We start from the raw sequence: 14357 nt of genomic DNA, 5'->3' as shown, positions 1-14357 counted from the left end.
ACACATATGTTTATCATTATTTAATGACATCAGTTCTTAGGTATTTGGCAGACAGGTACAGATTGTAAGAGGAACACACCACACATATGAGGCATACATCTGCACATTCGTACAGTTGCGAGGTATGTTTCTGATACTGGAAATCAATTTTCTTACACCAATACACACAATACATGGCGCCATCACAGGCCAGTTGCCATTACATTCCTATTGCAGGACACACCCACCCAGAGGGTTATATTCCTCACAAAGGCCAACAGGTGCTTATCCACACTAATTATTCTATCATGTACCTTATGTGTACGCCGGTGTTTGCGCTTTCCGTCAGTGGCAGAGCTCACGTACGAGCATGGGGGACTGGACACTGTATCGGTGACACTGCATGACACCCTGAGGGACACATGTCTTTTGAGTCTATTAACCTTCCACATTGACTTTCACAGGGCATACGTTGTCATTCACATTTGTGGAAATACATGCTTTTGACTTGTACATGTTTTGTCATTTGTCCTGACGTCTTTCTTCTCACCTGTCCACCTAGTATCACTAGTTCTGTACATTTAATTAGGACGGGTTACCTTCATACCTTTCACCTGTACACATTATGGGTATACGCCCCGAGGTTTGACCTATGATTCTGTTACATTTGTCATGATAATGTGCCTTTCTGGTAGATTGCTGGCAAGGCATGACGGACTGTGCGGTTAGGTAATTATGACTGACATTTCTATTTCATGATTACTAACTCTCATAACATTCATATTCCTGACTACGCAATTATTCTATCAGCGTTCTGACTTTGTCTGGGGTATATTTAATATAGTCCCTATTTGTCTTTCGTGTACTATGCCTTAGTCCAGCTGTCTTATTCTGACATTTTGGCAGGTATGATTACCATCTTGGTCGTAAGCATGTCCATCCATGATAATCGCCTACATGACACTGATATAGGTCCCTACGTCTTCCCCCAATGGTTTACACAATATCCAGTAGATGGGTTGCACCTTTTTGGAGAATATAGGCGTATGCTATACCCATGGGGCGTACCTAATTGATCTATGCCAACCAACACCTTGGCCCATTTCTGCATACCCATGATTCCCATACCTGACACCCCTCCACAGTACCCATTAGACATGTTTAATGTGAGCAATAACAAAGTGTGAGGACACTTCCGAGCACTCCCCACTCTGCAGATATCAGGTCGTACGTCATACATTCTATCGACCCATGTGTTATTACCCTTGCACCTGGTACTGTTGCATGTACACCTATATCGTAGTTGCACTTGTGACTTCTTTAGCATCAATGACGGTTCACACTTCATACAGGATCAATTTTTTGGGTCCTGCAAAGGACACCTATATTCATGTTTAATGTGTAGAACTTGCAGGCCCTGTCACACTGGTACTTTCCAGGCAATGGTTTGGAAAGCATGGGTGTATTCACCTTTCATGCATGTCTGTCTGTCTATCCATAATAGCTATACCGTGACCTATTTATGTACATGTGTATTATGTACAGGGAAATATGTTTGTTATACATATGTCTGTACATTCCTCATCTCATAATTTGCTTTGGTTTATGTCTGTGGATATATGTGTATATATATCTCCATATCACACCTTTCAACTGTACGGATTTCCGCTGCATGTACAGCTGTTTGCCTCTTATCTTTGGTCCATTTTTCATAACCCTGTGTCTATCTGGCAAGTTATTGGCATATCATTAAAGACTGACGTTGGTAAATAATGACAAACATTTCAGGTTACGACTTCATACCCTTCAGAGAATCCATGCTAGTGACACACCTGTTATTCTATCCACTTTCTATGTTTGTTTGGGCAATATCTGGGGATTGTCCCTATTTGTACCAGTTGTTGTCATGGCTTTGTCTGGTTTCGTACTTTACGGGGTTAACAGGTATGAGCCATGTACATAGAACATGGGGAAAACACCATTCATTTTCTATTCTGTGAGCGGATTACACACGCGCAGGCGCACTTGCATATCCTTATTGTGGGTTACATATGTTTCATAGATGATTGTGCTTACGTGAACTTTCATAATTCTGGCTGTAACAGTTACATATCTCAATTACAGTTTACGGACTGCTGCGAAACACACGTTCACCTTTACATATTTAAATGTGTGTACAGCACAAACGCATTCATTACACTTTCAAGTTATATGTGCAGTGGTCTTAGGTCAACCGGGACTGCATTCACGTTGGCCGGATGCCGGAGCCACTATTCTATTGGTGTTCTCCCTCATTGATATGCATACCCATAGTACTTAGCTACATCAACATATGCCTCACCACTTCACCTATAACACAGGCATCCATTCTCCTGCTGGGAAAAAGGCGGTACTACATATTACACATTCCCTATTGCCTACTGCTGTGGTCTCTGGCTGCATTGTTAATCACTCCGAGGATATGCAGAACACCAAGGCATATAGTCCAGCCACATACAGGTCTTTGATTGTCAGGGTGTTCATGTAGAGATCTGGGTTTAGGCTTGTCTACCTGTTGAACGGAACTTCCCTGTCCGAGTTCAAATGTCAGACGAAGCATATGGATAGGAATTATCTCCATATTTTGAAGTTTTACCTGTGTTTATAGACACAGGTGTTTGGGCACCTGTCAGCAGCTTATTCTGTTGGCATTACATATTATGGGTGGGGTTGTTACAGTTCATACTCCATGGTGAGGGGTGTTCCCATTCACATTTGACTATTACCTGTATACAGTCATATGGGGATTATTATTTTGGACATGAAGTGACTACAGGTATGCAGTTGTACATTACACAAGTGTGAAGGGTTGTTACTGTAAATATGTACTGACCATACCTCTCAACCTCTTAGAGCACCAAACCTGTGCAAAACCTACACGATGGGGGCACAATTAGGGACACATTTTAACGATTGCTCTTACAAGCTTAGAACATTGACAGAATACTAGGTTTTGCATTAGCATGAATTTTCTGCAGGTTTTGGAGTCTTAAACTCAGGATATTTCTCATTATTTAGTGACATCAATCCTCAGCTATTTATCACATTGGTGCAGATTGTCGGAGGCACACACTAACACTATGGGGCGAACCTGTATTCATTCTTAGGGTTGCCACCTTTTCAAATGCCCAAAGTGGGACCTGTTCTGTAGAAATGTCAGATTTTCCAGGACAAAACATACCTACAGCCAAAGAACTTTAACCTTTTTTGTACATATAATAGCTTATTCTAGTAACATTTGAATTGCTTATGCTACTTCACATAACATATAGAAGTTTCATATATAAGATAACTGTTTTATGCGACTATTAAAGAAAATTAGGAAATAACTTTGTTCTAAACTCTCAGGACATTTGCTATGTCTTGATTTTTTTCACAGGACACAACTGCCTACAGAGGGATTGTTACTCACAAAGTGGGACAGGTGGTGACCCTAGTCATTCTGCGAATATCCGGACAGTTGAGTGGTATGGCACGGACCTGTGTAATATGCTGTTGTGTTCTGGTACAGCAGTAGCTCAGCATTACAGACTGCAGTCGGAACATGCTGACAGACAGTTGGGTTTCAGACTTCATACTCCAGACATTAATGCCAATGTGCAAACTGTTATTCTATCAAATGTCTATGTTTCTAAGAGCTATCTTTACAGATTGTCCCTGTTTTTGGACCTTTGTATCACTTATGTTCACGGCTCTGTCCAGATATCTTGCTCACACAGGTTGACAGGTATGGTCTCTCACGACTGCACACAGTCAGTGTCCCTCACACTTGATCGGGGTTGACCTGTTTACGTCAGTGTCTTCCTCACCCTCATGCCATTTTCCACTTTGCAAATGTGTGCCTTATATTCTCCCTCCTATTTGTGTCTGGACACATGCGTCACAGGAAGGTATTTTATCCTGGGTGGTAGGTTATGTATGCCCACTTAGGGCTGGACAGTGTCATGGACCTCCACTGCACGTTCTGACTTGTGTCCAGATATCTACTGGATTGGACATCATGTCGTCATACCCATTCTACTATTTACACAAGTTGGTCATTCCATGAGGGATATCCCAAAAATTGGACTAGACCAAAACAATGTAGATAACGAAGATTTTTGTGGCTTAACGAAAATGTGCAGGGGGTTTTACATGCAGGGGATACATGGTTTGCAATCCTGACACTGCCTAGGGTGACAATACCTACTACATATGTGTAGGGGTCACTGTGTGTGGTTGTTTCTGCAACAAACTAGTGGACCAAGTACAGCTGGATTTGGTAGATGTTCTGGTATGGTGGCAGGTTGTGTGTTGTGGAGGGTATGCTGGGTAGGCCATTATGCATCCAGATGTGTTGCATTTGTTATGGCCAGTTCCATCAGGACCCATCTGTGGGTATGTGACGGTGACGTATCTATACATTTGTCTCGCATATTTCCATATTCATATGTTTGTGGGATTGTGTTCTACACTATGGCCTGTCTGCTTGTCTTGCAGCTGTTTCTACATGTGGTTGTGTTTCTTTCCACTTCACCCGCTGCCCCCTCGTACACCTCTGGTTCACCTTTTCTGCATACAACACAGTATCACCTTTGAGGAATTTACCATTAAACACCCACCCCTCACACGCGAATTCCTCACACCCCATAGAGCACTACTTTGGTTGTTGGCCCATGACATGGCCAGAGTTACACATTGACTACCCTACATGTGTCGGGTACCTTTATGGTTGTGTGGACTACCCTGCCATGTTTGCTTTGTCCAAGCTATTCCTTACACATGTCCAACTGTTGTGGACAATGCCTCCCCACAGTCGATGGTTGTGTTTCCACCTTTTCAATTGGCCACAGTGTGACATAGGGTTACCACCTGTCCCACTTTTCGAGGGACAGTCTCTCTTTGGGCAGTTGTGTCCTGACTTGTAATTGTAAACATGGCAAATGTCCTGAGATTTTAGGACAAAATTATTTCTTATATTTTATGTGATAGTTGCATTAAACAGTTATTCTGTATCTGAAATACCTAAATGTTATGAGAAACAGAATAAGCAACTAAACTGCTACAAGAATACGCTTTTCTGTAGGCAAAACAGATACGTTCTGTCCTTTGTACTGGCCGTGGGTATGTGTAGGCCTGTAAAATCTGATGTCTGTACCAAACATGTCCCACTTTGGCCATTTGAAAAGGTGGCAACCCTACTGTGACATTTGCGGTGAACACCGCATATTTTACAGGCCGACACATACCCACTGTCAGTTAGGCAGATAGAACTTACAATTCTTGCCTATATCTAAGCTTATTCTTGTAGCATTTCGGTATCTTATTCTGTTTGTTATGACATTTATGTAATATACGTTCAGTGAAATATGTTTAATGCAACTATTGCATGACGTCTACAGAAGAATTATGTCCTATATTCTCTGGACATTTGCCAGTTTTACATGTTTGTGTCAGGACACATCTGCCCACAGAGGGACTGTCACTCGCAAAGTGGGACAGGTGATAATCTTGGTCGACGGTACGGATCATACTGTTCCTTTCAGCCTACATGTGTCCGTATTGTTATGGCTGTTCATATGCTCCTTCTGTTTTGTTTACATGCGTATGCTATTTCCTATCACATTTGGTATGTGAAATACGGACATACCTTTTGTATGTGACTATTACATGACTTGTGGGATATGATTCAGACATATGGTCACTACATATATCTACATTTCTCCTCATGTATTTTGTTATGGACACATCTGCACAGCTATGTTCCCTCCCTCACATTATGGGTCGGCTGGTGTCCCTCTCCATTGGACTGGACGTACCTACTGGCAGCGTGCTAACATATGATACGTTTCACTTCCACATGGTATAGCTATCAACACTATGTTGGACTATGGGCACACAGTTTTCATGTCATTTGTTCAAGGGTAGGGACCCGTTATTCCCTACCATGCATTTGTGTTTGATTCTTCATTTTCTGTTCACAGGGACTATGCTTTGCATACGTTTCAGTATCCACGGACACTGAGAGGTATGGTTACTATTGCTGGCGGAATATAATATTCAGCAGTTTAGGTTGCTCCTCGACAGCCGACATTGACATGCCTCCCTGCGCAACTTCGATACGCCCCTAGCACTCGTGCACGTTTCCTATTCACGTAGCTGTGGCGGCTGCGCGCCTTCATTAATATGCATATGGCATGACTACTCCATATATACGCCGCACGGACGGCGCAAGCCTTATGCCGGCCTTGCGCCGAGCTTCATGAATCCCAGGGTATGTCTTTGTTACTGTACTGCTCTTAGGTTGTTTTAATAGCATTCTGATATTTTCTAAACTCCTCTGATACTGCAAAAGCTGTTATGAGTTTGCCAAAGTTCTCATGAGTTTGCCAAAATATTTTTAAGTTTTGCAAAGATTTTCTGTGTTTGTAGAAGTTTTCCTACATTTATCCACATTTCTCTGTATTTGAGAACATTTCTCAGGATTTTTAAACTTATTTCCAAGGATTCCTGATTTGCAGAAGTTCTGCTTTTGTTATAAAGATTTGTTACTGCACTTGAGCTCAAAACCAGTCTGTTTTAAATTAAGAGGGTTTTATTCTGCACTCTGATCGGAGCAGAGGGCTAATTCAACCAATCTGAGTTGGGAAGTGCTGGTGAAATGCCTTTTCCTGTGTTTATCTGATTGGTCTGAGAGCTTAACTGTGTAGAACTCCTTCATCTTGACTGTATAAAAGCCTTACATTTTAGTCATACTGTGCTCATTTATTCAGAACTTGCCTGTACCTGGCTTGGAAACCTGCGATTACAAGCTTTTGGATTGCATCTGAAGCCATCTGTGGACCTACAAAGCTGATATACATATTTTTTGCACTTGCTGTAATAATCTCAGTGCTGTTTAACAGTTCTGTGCTACAATTATTGATTTTCCAAATGTATCACTGTTTTTCAGCCTGTACTTGTTAAAGAAATTACATTTGTTTGTTACTGTACTGTTCTTTGGTTGTTTTTTTTTTTTTGATATTTCCCAACCTCCTCTGATATGGCAAAAGAGTTTTCCAAAGTTCTCTTAAGCTTGCCACCCATGCCTTGCATATATGTAAACCTCTCCAGTTAAAAATCCTCTATAGGAAATGCTCTCCATAGTCTCCCACTGTCCATAGATGTTTAAGAGATGCCAATTTGAGCTCCTACAGTATACTACTAAACACTCTCACTTAGACCTTTAAGTGACCCTTGTCTACTCCTTCCCATCTATTAAGGATCTGACATAATGGATGGAAGCTTCCCTTTCATCTTTGTTTCTGGCTTGGTGGATATGGGCTTCATGAGGTGGAGTAGTAACTGCTTCATGATTACTGAGAATCATTTAATTTTAGAACAGACAAAATCATGTGTGTGTGTGTCAGATGTAGATACACAATGTCATTGTAGACAAAATTCTCTCATACACACACAAAAAATGCAAACCAGGTTGTCAGCGTTACATCCAAAACACCCACTATCAACACTAAGGAACAAACACATAGACCCATGACTGTGGAGGTACTCAAATGTAATCTTCCCAAACCTCCAAGACTTCCTAAAAGTATCTATAAGTGACCCCATGCTCACTCAAAAAAGAAATTGCTTGAGACAACACTTAACTCTGAAAATCATAGTAGCACTACTTCCAAGCCCATAAACCAGAACACCACACAGCCAAACATTCTAGTTATTGGGGATTTCATTGTAAGACATACTGGTGTCCCCCTTACCAGGTTAAACAAGGAGAAGATCTCAGTGAGCTGTCTATCTGGAGCCAAGATCTGTCAAATCACCCACGCACTTAGGTCTTTAAACCACAAGTACCAGTATGAGACAGTCATAGTCCATGTGCATGAACAACCTAAGACATACCTGACTGGACTATATGAAGACAGATATGATAGAGCTCTCTGAATTTAGTATCCTTCTCAACTATAGCGAGCATCATCTGCTCTCTTGGAGCCTTATTCTACATCTCTCTGCTTTTACTCTGATAGTAAATCTATCACAGGAATCCTAAACTTAGGAATATCTTCTAAAATGTAAATTATATTGTAGAGAATGAATGTATCCTATCTGTTAGTTAATATGTATGTCAAAGTCTCTTCTATGGAAATTGTATGTCAAAAGTCTGTGTTTAAAACTATGTTTTGTAAAAAAATAGTTCTCTTGGAACTTTTCTCCTCGGTCCTCCAATGAAAATGGACTTTTAATCCAGTTGGACTCCCCTGATCAACAAATATAAAATAAATAAAATAAATAAATAAATAAATAAAATGTGTCCCTGGCAGGTATGACTCTAGCCTCGAGTAGCATCCTACCTTCACCAATGATGATGTCACAGTACCAAAAAAAATTACTGACTTCAACAATTGACTTAGATTCTGATGTCACAACAAGGGGATCTAATATCTGCAAGCCTGGGTAGACATGACTAAAACCACAATGCTTTGCCAGAGATGGCTTGCACTTCTCACAACTTGGCTTCTGGATACTTGCAAAAACTTTATGTATCCCCATGGTGCTTTTTTAGGCTGTGCTAAGCTGTTAATGCCCCCAACATAATAAAAATCACTCATGACCACTTAAATATACTGCTGCTCAATGTTAGAAGTTTAAATAAAAAGCTGCACTTCCTGGGAGCACTCCTCACCCTGAAGAATGCAGACATATGTGCAGTCATGGAAACATGGTTCATAACCATGGAGAGCACCCCCTTCCCATCTCAGGTAAAACAAAGGGAGGAGGTGTCTCAGTGTTTATAAAGGACATATAGACTGGTCCAACAATATGGCTTGCTTGAGCTGCTCCATGCCCACTAACCATAGATGTGACTCTCTATCATATCCTTGCTAGCTACAGATCCCCTAACATGAGTCTGGAAAACCACACCTCCTACCTAAACCTACTAGAATCTCTTAATATTCAGCCTAACACCATACTTACGGGTGACTTCAACTACCCCTCCATAAAGTGGAAGACTTATATGACCCATAATTCAGTTGATCTGAGGTTTTTGGACTTCATCAATGCAAAAACCCTGGAGCAACTTGTTAACTCCCCAACTAGAGGTATAAATATCATAGACTCAGTACTCATGAACATAGGGAGATTCTGCTCCTTCCATGCATTAACTCCTCCGTGGTAAGATCTGACCACAAAATGATTTCCTTTAGTATTAAAATTAACCTAGAGCCCCCATCAAACTGCAAACCTGTTAACAACTTTGCTAAGATAAACACAAAGAAACAAGCAAGTAGAAATGCTTAATTTATTTACCAAGAGATAAAGCTTTTGGGATGCACCCTTCTTCAGTACTCATTTAAAACATCCATTATATTTATCAGTAAAAAAGCACATGACACAGCCAACCTATAATATTAACTAATTAATTAATGACATCACTACCATTCATAAAAAACAATGCAATATAAAAAGGATTCTTTAAAAAGTTTTACATAAAATATATGCACTCTTAATTCTGTTTTTATACTTACTAATTAATACATTAATTGAATAATCATCTAGCTAAAATTATTAACTTTTAAAGGTGTAGGAAAAACAAACCAAAAGTTTAAACAGCATATAAGCAGTCATATGTTTGAAATAAGGAGACAGATTATTACTAACTCTCTGTATAAACATATATTGAACACAAATGAGCAGCATGTATTTCAATTTTTAATCTTAGAAAATGTTTCTCTAACAAAGAGAGGTGGGGACATCAAGAACTATACTGAAGGAAAGGAAAATAAGTGGATACTGCACTTTAATACATGTACCCCCCCCAGGTCTCAATGAAATATTTTCTCTTAATCCTGAATTAAAGCACTTACATAATTGTATTAAGTGAATATATTAAACATTTTATTAATATTTGAATGTGTTTTTATGTCTATGTTTATATGAGCATGTATATTTGAAGCTTATAAAGAAATACACCTTTAAAAGTTAATGATTTTAACAGGATGATTATTCAATTAATGTACTAATTAGTAAGTATAAATCAGCTAGATGGAAAGTACAGATGCTATCACCTGAAGAAGCAGATACATTCTGTTAAAGTACTCAGTACTTGTGTTATTTGTTGGAATAAAGGAAGTTCTTTTAGCTTGCTGCATTTGGTCATCATTTTTGGATATTTTACTGCATTGGATTGACCAACCAACTTGTTACTTGTTTTTACTTTTTTACTGATAAATATAATGGATGTTTTAGGTTCATAGGTAGGTACTAGGCTATCTGCCCAAGGGCATTTTTAAGCCTAGCCAGAGTGTGTCGGCTTTCGCCGCCCCATTGTTTAATTAACTGAGCCTCTGTCAAGCAGAGCCAATGAAGTGATCCCAGGGGTGTATTTTCTGTTACCCATCTACTCGTCAAGGCTTTTCTTGAAGAGTGATAGTGAGGGGCTCTGCCTAATGTAGTTAGGAATTTTGTTCCAAAGCATGGGGAGTCTCTGTGACAGGAATCTATCCTGCCAGCATGTTCTATTTATTGTTGTGGCGAGGTTTAGCTCACTAGAGCGCGTGGCTCGCAGTGACTTGGATTTCTTTAGGTGGAGCATGTCCATCAATTCTGAGTTGGACATGGCTTTGTAAGTCAGGCAGAGATCACCTCTGAGTAAGCGATATGCCACTGAGTACAGCTGGAATTTTTTCAGTCGGGCTGCATAGGACATATGTTTGAGGCCAGTAATCCTCTTGGTGAAGTGTGTTTGGGGTCTTTCCAGCTGTTGGAAGTGTCTTGTGAGGTACATCAAAAATGGGGCATTATACTCTATGATGGGTTTGATGAGTGTCAAGTAGAGGGGCACTATAACATTTTTATTTCTAGATGTGAACCCTTTCATAATTAGATAGGCCACACAGAAGGATTTCCTAACTACTCTGGCAATATGATTGTCAAAGGAGAGATTACTATCTACCCGGGTCCCCAAATCTCTTATTATCTCTTCTGTATTAAGGAGGCTGCTGCCTATGTGGTAATTCATGGTTGTTTTGTTTTTCCCAAACGGGATGACTATGCATTTTATGGCATTTAGCTTGAGGCCATGACTTTGACACCAGGTGTCTGTCTCAGTAAGGCCTTTTTGAAAGATGTCTGTGTCAGCCAGAGAGTCACTTATTGCTCCCAGTTTGCAGTCATTGGCGAACTTGGTTAGCCATAGTCCTTCTGTGTTTGCCTGTACTTCTGAGAAATATATGCCGAACAGTAGGGGTCCCAGAACCGAGCCTTCTGGGACACCACTAGTGGCTGATTTAAAGTTGGACTTGGAGCCTGCTATTCTTACCATGTGAGTTCTGTCTTTAAGACAGTTGGCAACCTATCTTGTGACGTAGGGGTTTATGTTCAGGCTGGTGAGTTTTTCTATAATACCTGAGTGAGAAATGGTGTTGAACGCCTTGGTGAGATCAAGGTAGGCTGTATGAACCACCTTTCCCTCATCTATGGCCTTGGTGACTGTCTCAAAGAAGTCAACCAGGTTTAGTAGGCATGATCTGCCCTTAACAAAGCCAAACTGGGCTGGGTCAAGTGTTTGGAGGTTCCCAATGTCTTTGTTAATGAGTTCCATGATGATGCGCTCCATAGCCTTGCAGACCAGGCTAGTCAGGCTTATGGGGCGATAGTTACCAGGGTCAGTTGTGACCCCTCCTTTGTGGAGCAGAATAACCATTGCTGTGCACCATTCTATGGGCACGTAGTCTGTGGAGAGGCTGAGGTGGAACAGCATGTTTAGGTGGGGGGTTAGTTTGTTCTGTATTTCGTGCAAGAGGCAACCTGGGACACCATCTGGCCCCATTGATGCTGTGTTTTTGGCTTTTGAAAGGGCTGTTTTCACCTGTGATTTCTGGGACACTACACTTTTTCAGTATTGTTGTGGGCCCTTTTGAAGGTGTGAGGGAGGTGAAGTTTGCACTGAATCTATCTGCCAAGATGTTGGCAATATCAATAGGTTCAGTATATTTTGTGCTATTTTGCACTAGCTCAGAGCATATCTATGAGTTGCCACTTAGATTCTTGACATATCTAAAGAAGGCTTTGTAGTTATCTTTTGAATCCTTGGCTATTTTTCTTTTGAAGATAGCCTTGGATGATTTTATGAGGGACCTTAGTTTCTAACTGATACTGATCAGGGATGTCTTTCCTTCTTGGCATTTGCTTTTTTCTGAACTCGTTTCCTCCTTCTGTTGTATAACCTGTTTATGGCAGGGGTCCACCAGACTGGTTTCCTTCTCTTAGGGGAGTGAGTCTTGGTCTTGCTAGGGATGGCACGATCTATGCATCCTTGTAGGTGCTCATAGAGTGCAATTGTAAAGGATTCTGCATCTTGGGCAGCGTTATCCTTAAGCGTGGGGGCTGTGAAACTTACCACCTCTGCCTTAAGTAAGGTGAAGTTTGCCTGAGAAAAGTTTTTCACTGTGGTTTCCTTGGTTTTAAATGTGTTCTGAGTACTGAAGAATGGTGTATCCTGAAATCTTTATCTCTTGGTGAATAAATTAAGCATTTCTACTTGCTTGTTTCTTTGTGTTTATCGTTTTGTTCAATTTTAACATCTTGTGGAGTATACTGCAGTTGATTTGTGTGGTTGTTGTGAGAACTGGTCTTGAATCTACTGGGTGCTTATCTATACAGGATAATATGACACAGCCAATGCAAAATGTAAAAGATAAAAGCCAAATCGTAAGAACTCTTTTTGAGATTTATTAGTACTATCAGGAAATCCTCTGCCTGCACAAATGGGAGCCACTCCCCAGACTGATAGTAACTTGAACAATTTTATTGTTAAACTAGAAAAGAAAGTTCAAACATTCAAAAAGCTCCAATGGCAGTGGCTGAGCTTTTTAGCTTATTTGGATCTTAACATAGTGCCTAGAGGACTGCGTATACTCAAAATGCCAACTTATGCTAACGTGTACCGAGAGCTTTTAAAAACATGGCAACAGCTAAATTTAAAATTGAGTAGACTCTATATGGTTCTAATGAATGAGTTTTTTGTGAATGTAGAATCAGGGCTGTCAGATGAAATAATCAGTCTTGAGAATGAAATTACTGGCTCAGCAATGTTCAGTAGCATTTCTATCTTGTATCAACAGATGCTTGATAGACAGTATAATGGAAAAAAGACTTCAAACTACTAAACAACAAAAGCTACAGAGGGACATAAATGATTTTAAATTGGGTCACATTTTTTCATGGCCGAGAAACCCCAAACCTGTACAAATGAGCCGAAATAATCATATGAAAAGAGGTGCAATGTATGAGCTGGATACATTTATTGAGGCCAGCCAGCTTTCGACTGATGAGCAACCAGTAATCGATAAACCATCCAATAGCACTGAGGGGCAGATACAAAGTAGAACTAACTTGGCGGTGACACCTCTCATACCTCAGCAAACTGATGGAGATATGCAAACTAACAAAGTGAGTGAATCAGCTGGATTGCAAACTGTAACTCATCAAGAAATAAGGCAGAACTCTCAACCATCTTCGTTTCCTTAACCTAAAACCATTATCCTGGTGGAATCAGCATGTGCATCTTCAGCTCTTCAGAATGGGGAGGTTTTTTTTAAAGTTAATGAAACCCATAATAGCGAAGTTACTGGAGAAAGTAGAAGTAAACAAATGACCACACTCCCGGGGCCATTCACAGCAATGGATGAATTCGTATGCAGTGAAGATGAAGGACGACAGTCCTTTGACCCACAACAAACAAGGATGCAGATAAATGATAAACATGGAAGTTCTGTTCTGAACTTGGTGGACTTTAGTTTAACAGCAGCGAGTAAAAGTTTATTAAATAAAGGTTTACAGTTTATACCAAGCACTAAGGACACTGTTGTTGGTGCATTGACTGATCAAAGAATTTTTGTTAGAAATGTGAGTTTAAAATTAATTTTTAAAGATACAGCAAATGGACTGACTGACCCACATAAGAATTTGAGTACTTTCATTCTTAACAACTGTCCTATATTAAATGCATTTATGCTTGCGTGTGAGGATGATTTGAGACTGTTATACAGTAAAACTATAGATAGGAAGCAAAGGGTATGTAATTATAATTTAACTTATGCTGAGTGTAAAGCACTTTCTTAATTACGTGGGAATAAGAACATGATCATAAAACAGGCCTATAAGGGGGGAGTGATAGTTATTTTTAATAAGTCAGAATATATTGAATTAATGAACAACTTTTTACTGGACAAGATGACCTTTAAAGAAATTAGTTTTCTTGAAGTTAAAAAGGTGATTGCGAATGTAAATATATTTGTCTATGAACTACAACTACAAGGTGACATTACTATTGATCTTTTTAACTATTTTACAGTGACATG

The sequence above is a fragment of the Protopterus annectens genome, chromosome 12.part0 (assembly GCF_019279795.1).
Source record: "Protopterus annectens isolate FY-2018-M chromosome 12.part0, PAN1.0, whole genome shotgun sequence".
Classification (NCBI taxonomy): Eukaryota; Metazoa; Chordata; order Ceratodontiformes; family Protopteridae; genus Protopterus; species Protopterus annectens.
This window is presented reverse-complemented; position numbering follows the sequence as displayed.